General features: G+C 37.7%; 1 non-coding gene across 1 annotated transcript; it reads left to right on the top strand.

The window, feature by feature from the left end:
* Window positions 1–8,303: 8,303 nt before the first annotated feature.
* On the top strand, window positions 8,304–8,374 carry TRNAG-GCC (transfer RNA glycine (anticodon GCC)). The gene has a single exon. It is a non-coding gene; the product is annotated as a tRNA-Gly (tRNA).
* The last annotated feature ends 3,988 nt before the right edge of the window (window positions 8,375–12,362 follow it).

The raw sequence follows: 12,362 nt of genomic DNA on the forward strand, positions 1-12,362 counted from the left end.
TTTTAACTGCCTGCAGGCAAAGCTCAAATAAAGAATGGCTAAGCTTATAAGGATATGATGTCGTGTCTGCTGTGAGTGTTCTTAATCTTAATCACAGTTTTTCAACAGTCATCGAGCATTAACAGAAATGGCGGCTAAACACTTGGAGAAAACAATAAAAACTTAAATTTTACTCTTAAAAATAAATGTATTTTTCTTTTGAAACATTCAAAGAAGTTTTTTATGTTTTATTTATAGAAATGTTGGTTTCTTTTCACTTCTCTGATCACATAATATCTCTTGCCATTCCCATTTTTTCCATGTGCATGGCCCACATAAAGGACCAATGGTTAAATGTCCCTCCAGGGTCTCCTTAACTTGTTGGCCCTGGCCAAAGAGCGAACTAAAGTTGGTCCTGGCACAGGCAGGATAAATGTATTTAAGACCAAATCAGGCATTAAAGCAGACCAGGCTTAAGCTTCTGAGAGAAAACAAATCGTTGGCGAAATGTTGCGGAAGTGCCAATTGTTTTATTATATTTTTTTGCTGTTTGCCAAGTGCCTCCATAATTTCCACAGCTGTCAATGGCGCTAAGGAACAGCTTAGTGATGTACCAGAGAGACCCAACTCCTGGGCATCCGCATCCGCCTCAAGCTTATCCGCATCCACACTTCCTAATCGCATTCAGTTTATATATTTTCCATAAGGCCCCTGCTGGGCGGCTGGTAGTACTACACTACATCCTGCCCGGGCTGGTCTGGTTCTGCCTTGGTCCTGCCTTGGTGAATGGGTGGAAAAATTTGTTGTTTGGCTGCTAAGCGATTATCCTGGAGATCAATATTCACAGTCTCAGCTGCAGGACCCGGGTACAGACCCGGTTACGGCAATAGTTTCGAGGAGCCGCCGGGCGGTACATCATCCCATCCAGCTGGCACTACAAATTGAATTGTCAAACACAAGTGCGCTCTGCAGCAAATTTTCGGGCATCGGGCGTTCGGCGAACAAAGAGCCATTTTCAAACAAAGGACCTGAGTCCTGGGCCAGATTCAGCCCGTTTTGGAATTCAAACTGACAGCTAATTGTGCGCTCAAGTGGCTAAAAAGAGGGGCGTGGCTGGTACTTGGATTTTGAATTCCCCCCAGCCCCTGCTGCTTGTCCTTGCCAGAACTTGGAATTAAATCAAAAAGCCAATGCGGCAGATGGAAATCCGTTTCGTTTCGTTTCGATTTGCTCCCAGCGTGGCAAACTTGGCAATTTTTGGCAGGTCATGAAATTTGTAACCTACACACAAATCTGGCCAAAATATATATACTATCTCTTTGGCAGGAAATCAGTTGCAACACTCACACACATAAGCATTTCTGACAGGGTGGAAGTCAACCCATTCAATGACTTAGATATAATTCAATTTGCATTTCTGCGAATGTGGAACGACATTTTTTCCGCTTGTGTGTTTGTGCGACATTGGCGAACTTTCCCCTACGAAAACTTTTCATGATAACTTGATAACTTAGTAAATGAGTTTTCAATAAATAGACTGCAGACATTGCGCAGGAATTTGAGGGAAAATAATTTTAGATTTTTCTGAAATAACCTTGTATGGGATACTGGACACTTTTATGAGTTCTTTTGACCTTTAAAATCTAAACTTGCATTTGAATTTAATACAAGGAATCTTAACATGATTTTTATACCCTTGCAGGGTATTATAATTTCAGTCAGAAGATTACAACGCAGTGAAGGAGACGTTTCCGGCCCTATAAAGTATATATATTCTTGATCAGCATCAACAGGGGAATCTTTCTAGATATGTCAGGAAGAAATCGATTTTTTGGCCATTATTGCGAAATTTCATAAGGGGTTACATTAAAATTTTTGATTTTGATAAAAAAATGAATTTTCAAAATTTTTAAATGAAGTATGCAGATTTATTAACTGTAGAAAATCTTGCACAGAACAGTTTTCCGATTTAAAATTAATGGTGTTTTGGCCGAGTTATGATATTTTTAATTTAAAAAAAAAAATCAAGAAGTTTTTTAATATAAAAAATCCGATTTTATAATACAAAATAATATTTTTCTAAGTCAAGGAATCATTTCCGACCCCATAAACCATATATATTCTTGATCAGCATTATCATGCGAATCTTTCTAGACATGTCCGGAAGAAATCGATTTTTTGGCCATTTTTGCGAAATTTGATAAGGGGTTACATCATTAAAATTAGCAAAAATTACAAAAAATTTTGATTTCTTAAAATTTTAAATTTCGTATGCAGTTTTTTTAAATTAATAAAAACTAACACAAAACTGCTTTCCGAATCGAAATTAATGCATTTTTGGCTTAGTTATGATATATTTTAATTGCTACCTGCAAGGGTATACAAACTTTGGCTGGCCAAAGTTAGCTTTCTTTCTTGTTTAGAGTTAAGTTCGTGTTTTTATAATTTTTACCTTTTGCAATTATTAACTGATTTAATTGGGAAACCAACTAGAAAATCAATAAAGAAGTAAATTAAACTGAAACCAACTTTTTTACCATTAACAACATTCCCCCCATCTTGTATATTTGGCTCAAACTAAGTACAAACAACTTTGCCAAAGTGGGAAAATATATTGAAAGGATATCCTTTTAAATTCCCCATTTATTCAGCACTAAAATCCCTCCGCCTTATTCACTTTCAGCCACAATTGAACCCCCTTTTTGCTGTAAACTTTTTGTATATAAATTCTCAACTTTCAGCTCTTGGCGGCTAGCCGGCTTTTGACTAATTGACCCAGCTGACCAGGTGAGAAATAGCCTGAAATTGAAATTCAATGGAATAACAATTAATTGAGTGTACAGGTTCAGGTGAGGTAATTGCGTTGATATATGTATGTACATATATGCCGCTTCGGATGCCCCGGCCACTCCATAAATAAGGCAACATTACGTATACGCTAAGGATGCCAGCCGTAGCATGTGTGCGGACACATCCTTCCTGGACGACGCAAAGAGGAAGCGAGGTATCGGGGGAAGCGGGTCAAATGCCATGAAATTTCATTACCTTCAAGAGCAGCAAGCAAATAGCATAAAAGTTAAGCTGGTAGCTAAACCAATTACACTAGCCCGCGACTGTATTTCAGCTACCAAGGGATCGGAAGCACCAACAAAAACCGGACTAACAACAACCATAATGTCAACACACACACACACAACAAAAAATATGTTCTACGGTCGGTGAAAGGAGCAGGAGAGAGGCAAGAGTGTGAGCAATAGTGAAGCCAAGCTGGAAAAGCGAGGAAAATTCAGGGGGGCGGCAATGAGAAGCAGCAACTGTTGCCCACAAGAGGTAGCCTCGTGAGGGAACACAGGAGGCAGGACATGCCACGATACGTGTTTACCATAATTAAATAAATTTGTAAAGGAAAAATCAATCTTAAATTCTATTGTTTGTATATTTATTTAATTAATTAAATTTATTTTATTATAGAAAGAGCTCTTTGCGATCAAAGTTAAGACGGTCAGCAGGAGGAACAGGACAATTTGAGTATTCTACAAAATAAATAAAAATAATAAAAAGAGTTCCTCTATTTACGCTTTAGCTTTTCAAAGAAATTTTTATATTTTTAATACAAGAAATCATAAGGCTAAACATATATCTTTCTTTTCATTGTCTTTGGTCGTGCGTGAAGTCCTTTTTGGTCCTCGTGAAGCTCGTGAGTCGCCCAAATCCAACTCCAAGGCACCGACAGCAACAAGAAACACACAAGCTTCGACGGGGACATTAAAGAGATTTATTTATTTCTGGCAACATTGTGCTTGCAAGCGAGTACCTCAAGCGAATAAGCGAAACGGAATGGAACAGGAGCAATTCCTTCACTTGTCAGCTAACACCTCACTCCCAAAAATCCCTAAAATGGAAGACTCCGACACCGACACCGAAAACCCACCCCTTTCCTCCATTCATCAGCCTCGGCTCACTTTCTCACTGCGACTGTCAAAAACTCATTTATTATTTAAATAATATGCAAAGAAGCCGGGGCCAAAGGAAGCAAGAATAAAATTCCGCCTGTTGTTCATTTTTATTTGGAGGAACCAGCCAACCAACCGACCAGCAAAAAAAAAAAAAAAGAGACAACAAACTTTTGTGTCAAAGTTCGAGTTGTTTTTTTATGGTGATGATGATGAGGCCCGACAAGTTAAATTTTCCTTGGCCCAAGGATGTTCGGTGTCAGTCCGCAGACATCCGCTGTCAGTCCTCGCAATTGTCGGTAGTGGAAAAAGAAAGAAAAACTAAGGAAAAAAGACATAAGCAAAAAAAGAAATCAAATTTGGCAAGTCAAGTTACAAAACTCGAACAAGACAATGCAAATCAAATAGTTGATTGCAGGCAGTCGCATTTTGTTAGCAGCTACAGCTGCAGTTTTGTCGTGTCAATTCCCCAGCTTACTTATTTATCGCAATAAATTCGAAAACTCAGTTTTATTTGCTATTCGCACATGCATAAATCTAGCCAAGTTGATGGATTTTTGTTTGCCTTAAATTAAATTAAGACAATTGCCGAAAATTGTACTTTGGGTTCAGAGACAGAGAGAGACATCAATCTCGAGGCAAGACACGAATATGACGGAAATGAGCTAGCCAGAATTTATTTCATGACATTTACCACTTACACTGCCTTATCATTGTCACGACCCATCTTGGCCCCCGTTGTGTGAGGGGTTAATATTTCTTCCATTTCACTTTTTGCATAAATAATTGTTTATAAGCACGTGCACATGACTTTATTGCGCTGCCAGCACCGGGTTTTATCATGCGTCCCAAAAGTTTGCCACGCACAAAGGGTAACTTTCTGACCCTAAAAAATGTTGTATGTAAAGTATATGGCTTTATTGGAGGTATCTTGGTTTTTATTTTAAGCCTAAAGAAGGTAAATTTACTTCAGTTTTGAAGACTCTACTTTAAAGTAGAAAATGGAACATCCCTTCTGTAACATTCTCAATGATTTTTTCATTAATCATACTTCTTATTTAATTTCTCTTTTATAAGACACATTCCTCTAGTAGAGTATCCAACTCCAACTAACCAATTTTGCCATATTTGCTAGTCGTTGACTTTTTCTCTTGCCCCGCTGCACTCCTCTGAAGACCTTGCTACTTGTTTTCGCTTCATTTCTGGCAAAAACATGCAAGACAGGAAGAGAGGAAAATGCCTGGGAAATGGGAAACTCAGGGGTTTGCGTGACCCGAGTATAAGAGGTGATAAATAACTGCAAAATGTAGACATCAATGGCAGAGGCAGTTCGAGCTCCAGCTCGCTAAAGGTCCTAAAAGTCCTTTCACTATAGGCAAACAAACAAAGTTGTTAGGCAAACAACAAACACGGTCGGAGGAGGCTTATGAAGTTGGTCCTGGAACTAATAGGCCGACAATTGGCCAAGTTAGACCAGCTAACGAGTTTTCGGACTCCCCCAGATGAATGAAATGCAATTTTCTGATTGTGCCCGCAGCATCTCCACGTCCTTGGCTTGCATTTTCCAAACCATTTTGCAGCGGGACCCAGTGTCCTTGGCAGCCATAAAAGGATGGAGATACGAGAAGGGATATATGTACATGTGCATATACGTAGTGTACTCATACACAGAAACAGAACGTCATGAATACGGAATGCGCTTGCGATTGAGATATTTTAGAATGTGCTCCGGCTATTGTCCTTGTCCTTGGCTAAAAATAAACACAAATGTAAATATGCTGCGGGTAAGACAAAGCCAGCCACAACAAACGCAATGACAATAACTATAATAATAAAAAGTGGGGACGTGTTGGTGGATGGTTTCGACTGGGAGATACCATGTTACGAAATATTCAGTTGATCACTCTGTCGTTCATTTAGGGGTTCACTTTATAATTTATTCAGTTGTTTCCCAAGTTATGGATTGTTCACTCAGTGGTTCACTCTGCTCCTCACTCTTCTGTTCACTCAGGTGTTCACTTATGCACTCACTCGCTCAGTAAGTTTTCCTGTCACTTCTTTAGTTCCTTGAAAAATCTTCTCCTTGCTATATATTTTACTATGAATACCATATATCCCCCAACACAAAGAATACCAGGTATAATAACAACAAAGACAACAACCACAGCGCAGACACAAAGTGCTTGTTAAACAATTTCAGGACAACTGCAGGATACGAGTAAGACAAGGAGAGCATAAACAACGAAGGCGAGAGAGCCAAGTAATAATAGAGAAAATAACAAGCTATGCAAAAGAAAATTAACTGCAAATAGGCTGGTAATAACATTCCTTAACATTAAATCACTTCCTCGAGTCACGATTTTATTGTTACAAGACCAAACAATTATGGGTTCAAGGAGAAAGGTTTTGGTTGCGCTTCGCTCTGATGAATTGTTACGCCGCTAATTCCAAATTAATGCACCAAAGTTGACAACTTAATTGAGCTGCAACGCTGTTCTCGACATCCAGGACACACCGATAAATTACCAATGACGTGTGACACGTGGCTCGCGGTAATTACTGAAACTGCGTAATAAAGCTACTGTGCTATAAACTTTAAATACCAGTTTAAATCAGAATAACACCAAAGAAGTATAATCTAAATAAAGGTATAGGTAAATCTACATCGAATTTAACTTAACTTGACAATCCGCAAGCGACCTTCATTGTCTCAAATAAATACTATACTTACACCAAATGACAGCCATTAAAATGTTCCAGCACATTAGGCAATTAGGTAAAATGGTAAAATGCACTTAATTGAAACAATTCAGGTGCCAGACAAATGTGTGTGCCCTAAAAACACATTTATTCAACTGTGAATACAGCGGAAAGGCGGTGGATTTCAAAAGCAATTTATTAGGAAATCGTTTTGGGGATTTTCCTTTGGCCATTCCTTATTCATAAATAATAAATTATCAAGATTAAATGCTTTTCAAGCTCTATGTTAAGGGGAATAATTATTGCGAGTTACTAAAAGTACTTGAAAAATTCAATTAAAAAAATATCTACTTATGCATGGAGGCCAGAAATCGAAAAACTTCCTTTAGAACTTTGCCACCATTTTCTGTTTTCGATTTAGACATCCCAGTTTGTTCATGTAAATGCGAACTAAAAGCGGCAAAAATTGCACATAATCCTCAAACAGGGACCCGGAAAAACAAACAATAAGCTAGGGAAATTCGTGGCGGGGGGGAGGCACAAGGATAGCAAGACCAAGGATAACTCAGGGCCTGTCCGTGCATATTTTATGAGTCGCACAAGTGGTCAGTGGGAAGCGAGGCAACAGGCAGGGCAGACCTAAGCTTTTAATTGGCTATTGAAAACGGAGACTAAGTTTCCCCATCGGTTCCCTCGATTCCTAGGGGGGTGGCAGACCCCAAACAAAATACGCATTTCATCAGCCGACGCAGTAAAGTCATTTCCCCAGCAAAGTGCTCAATAAAGTAGTAAATGAGATATTTCCACAGTCATTCCAACCTTCAATCCCCCAGTTCATTCACTCAGTCATTCATTCAGCCACTTCCCACCTTTTCCCCACGCATTTGATTGACTTTTGTTTTGGGGTGCTTTTGTCTATTAAATTCCTGGCACCACAAAATTAGCAAAAAGAATCATTATTTTGTTATGGCCGCGCACATTTGAAAAGTATAAACAATATTTGGAGTGAAATTTATGGCAAAATTAAAGAATAATGTTGACCGGAACTCAGCCAGGCACGCACCAGATAAAATACAGTTTTGTAGATACACTTTTGCATGGAAAAATTATACATATTTTATTTGCATTCCTTGGATGAATAATTTAATGAAATTTATGAATAAACAAATATTGTTTTGGTTAAATTCTGAGAAATGTTTAAACTCTAGAAATATTTTTGTGGCAAATAAAATAAGTTTCTTAGAAAGAAATAGAGTGAAAGTGATATTATAAATTAATTTATATTTTAGTTTAAGCATTGTAAATAATAATCTTAAGATCTTGAATATTTTTGGGATTTAAATAACACTCCAAGTTATTTCCAACTAATTCTGATGAATACAAGAAATTATTTTCTCGGAATTATAATATATAATCTTATAGCTTAAGACTAAAGTAAAGTCAAACGTTTACCTTGAATCCATTAAAATATTTAGGAGACTTTTGATTAATTTAATTTAATCTATATTAATTTATAATCAAATTTTCTTGGCTAGCAACAGCTGATAACAATTTAATTTATTTGATTATTCAAAGTTTGAATTTCAAACTATCACTCCACAAAATTGCTATTTATAGATTTTGTAGACTTTCTATGTATAATAAAAGTTTTAAAAACCAAATTGTCACCAAGCATCGGTGGTTCAGTGGTAGAATGCTCGCCTGCCACGCGGGCGGCCCGGGTTCGATTCCCGGCCGATGCAAAATAACTTACTTTTTATACTTTTTTTTTCATTTTATTAATTTTTTCCACATTTCCCTAACTTTTTTTTCTTACTAACTTTTCTAGAAATTACCATATGTGCCAGACAACGTTTCCCTAACAGGCCAAACACCCTTGAAGTAGAGTCTAGCCAGGGCCATCATCATTATTCTGAATGGATATTATTAAAAATCGTTTATACAATATTTTTGTTGTGTTTGGTTAAATGGCGTATATGGCGTATACCCCGAAAATCCATCAGTTTTTATGTTATTTGCTACACGAAAGCTAGATTACTCATACGCCCCGAGCGGCCCCCGAGGGTAAAGTGCACAAATTAGCAGTGTCCAGTGAAAAGGGGGCGGTGCTGGCGTGATTAAATTGCTTTATCGTTCTATTAATCATACGCCATGACGGCCATTCAACAGTTTCCTCGCTCCCGCTGGCCCTTTAATCGCTTTAAATTATGCCTTTTTGGAGCGCAGGACAAGGATTGAATGTATTCATTATTCAGGAAGTGCTTGCACTTAACAGGAGCGAAAAGTAACAAAAAGAATTATGCGGAATTTACAACGAGGGAGGGAAACTTTTCCATCGATTTCTGGGAACTTGTAAATTATCGCAAAGTTGGCAACCGCGAAAAAAATTGAATAATTATGCAGAAGCCCTTCAAAGATGCAATGGAAAGGTTGGCAGCAGCGCCTTGTGCGTCTGTAAATATTTGAGCAGGAATTTTGTGGCAGCCATGTGAACATCGCAGCATTATCAGCTGCAGGAGTAGGGTGATGCAGAAGAGGTTCTTCGGCGCGGGCATAAATATTTAGGACCTGACATCCTGGCGAACACAGACAAACTCACACACACACGTGTGCCAGCATTGATGATGAGAAACCAACTAGGGCGACGGAAAACTCATACGGGGACTGGCAAATTACACTTTACGCGGATATTACGCATACGACGCGGTGTCAGCGCTTTAAGCTGCACACAATTTGCTGGATAAATACGTGAGAGAAGGGCACTTCACACACACTTTTTCCCCACACTCAGCCAGCATACCAAATTCCCTGCTTTCCGTATTTATTCTTATTGAATTAATCCTTCAACTGTTGCTGCTTCGTACCCACTGCCAATTTTATTTGGCTCTCATGGCATATTAAGTGCCAGCAATTTGCCAAAATGTAGCATGCAACCAACCCATGGCTGCCTGCTGGCCAAATTGAAGGGGGAAGTGTCGACGGCAGGGTACTAGGAGGCGTGGCTTTCATCCATTCCAGCAGAAGGCGTCAATGGGTGGGCGTGATAATGAGCTGCAGTTTGTTTTGAGTCATGTCCTGCCTGGATGTGGGTGCGCAAAGGAAATTTGCTCCATGTATCCGAAGTTAACGAAGCCACATTTCATTTGGCTTTTCTACAGCAACGAAATCTGTGCAGCATTATTCCCTTTAATCCAGCGTTCCATCAAGCTGAACAACCAAGGAAACTAGGGGTCTTAGAAGTGACAGTGTGCAACTAGAGATTGTGGAATTGTGTAATTTAAATAAATTAAGCATAAAGTATTTGAAGAAGGTACTTGAAAAGTCAAAGTTTATGGGTATGAATTACGTAGAAATATTTGAAGAATATATCAGTAAAAACAACTTGCAAGTTTACAATCATATTCTTGATATACCAACACATCAAACTTGTATATTTAATAATACAAAAACTCAACAAAGCCATATTTAATTTAGCCAAATCATAAGAATATCTCAGCATTCAAGAAAAAGAATCAAGAAATCCCAAAATCCTAAAGGCTTCAATGTTAACAATCACCTCTTTGTTGGCTCTTTCAATATACCAAACCCCAACTAAGCTAAGCAGACTTTCAATGCATATTCAAAGCCTTTCTTTAATGCCTTTCCTTAGATATTACATATATTTTCAGAATTCATTCAGGCAATTATAAGCCCAGAGAGCCATAAAAACTAATAAGTGGGAATATCACACAATGGAAGATATTTTTGGGTCATGTCGATTCCGCAGCAATTACAATTGTAAAATCAATCCCTCAGATAGAATGTGAGAAAAGGAAAAATGCCTGCATATTCTTGGCTATGGAAATAGCCTGCTGCAAGCCAAATGGCCAAAAAAAAAGCCACAAAAAAAAACACTCTTTCAAAGGGGAGGAAAAGCAGAAAGAAATGCAGCAGGAAAATTCCAGCAAACCAAGCGGTGGCAGCAGCAGAGGAGAACAGAGCTGAAAAGGAAATGAAGCAACAAGGGAAATGGATCAATGTCGAATGTCTGGGAAGTTGATGGTAATTTGAGAGGAGCTTATGCTTCCATTTGCAATTGCTCGGGTGATTGAGATTCCGAGAATCTGGAAGGAACGGAAGCAGCTTAAGGGATAGACATGATTAAATTAGTATACTTTATTGGCCATCAGGTTACATGAGGCTAATTAAATGTGGGTTTTGGGTTAAAATTATATAAGTTATATAGTAACAGTAATCGGGGGACTTGACTCTCAATAAAAACAAACAAAAAATATAATAACTACAGGGTTTCTTTTGAGTTTTGAATCAATGAAATATTTAAACTTTATTTTAGAAAATTAAATGTATATTTACATTTCCAAAACCCCTGTCTAAACTAATTCTAATTATTATGTACATATTTATGAACGCTTTTCCATTTTAAATAATTACCCAATGTTAACATTGACCACCTGTCAATTAATTTCAATTTAGCGCACATAATCAGTACTCATTTACCCGCTCTTTTAGCCCGTATTTGCCAACCGAACTGTGGAATGTTAAATAAATGACAAAAAATATACATATGCATATTTCCACACAAATAGCAATTTCAACATTTAACTGGCAACAGCGTTGACTTGCCGCAGACGGCGAAATCCAGTTATAAATTGCAACATATTTGCATTCGCCACTTGCTACATTTACGATCGACTAAAGCACTCACTCAATCATCGCTCTGGGACAAAAACAAATACAAACAACTACCGAAAAATACGACAAAATTTTCCGCAGTAAAGCGGGGCTTTTCCACCAGGGGCCCAGGGGGAGTGGGGGGTTTGGTGTAAATGGTGAAAAACGGTAGAAACAATGAGTGAGTTCCATCGATTGCGTGCAGCGTTAAATGTCAGCCCGCAGCCAATTGCAGATGTCAACACAAGCTGAAAAAAAGGATACTACTAAGCCAAAGTTTAGGGATTCAACTGTTAGATACCTTATTAATATATAATGAAACTGATTTTAAGGTTTTAGTTATAGAGATCTTGAAGTTACTGAGATATAGCTATATTATTTGATTAACGAACAAGGGGATACATTGACGGACAAGCAAAGTCTAAGGATAAGATATATACAAGACTCCTAGTACTCTTATTTTTATACCCTTGCAGGGTATTATAATTTCAGGAGACGTTTCCGACCCTATAAAGTATATATATTCTTGATCAGCATCAACAGGGGAATCTTTCTAGATATGTCAGGAAGAAATCGATTTTTTGGCCATTTTTGAAAAATTTTATAAGGGGTTACATCATTAAAATTAGCAGAAATGGCCAAAAATTTTGATTTCTTAAAATTTTAAATTTGGTATGCATTTTTTTTAAATTAATAAAAACTAACACAAAACTGCTTTCCGAATCGAAATTAATGCATTTTTGGCTTAGTTATGATATATTTTAATTGTTACCACCTGCAAGGGTATACAAACTTAGGCTGGCCAAAGTTAGCTTTCTTTCCTGTTAAGGAATAATATAAATATAATATAATGTAAAATATACAGATTTTTCAGTTATAGTTATAAAATGAGTAAAAGCTATTTGGACTTACGGACTTGAAACGGACGAGTTAGGCAAACTTTCTTACTGTCACTGTCCGGCTAAGACAAACTCTTGCAACAAATAAAATATAGCAAAGTCAACTAAAATTCTCATCCTAATCAAAGGAATATACACCCTTAATATACCCTTCCCCTCC

This window comes from Drosophila kikkawai, chromosome 2R, assembly GCF_030179895.1.
Source record: "Drosophila kikkawai strain 14028-0561.14 chromosome 2R, DkikHiC1v2, whole genome shotgun sequence".
In the NCBI taxonomy this organism is placed as follows: domain Eukaryota; kingdom Metazoa; phylum Arthropoda; class Insecta; order Diptera; family Drosophilidae; genus Drosophila; species Drosophila kikkawai.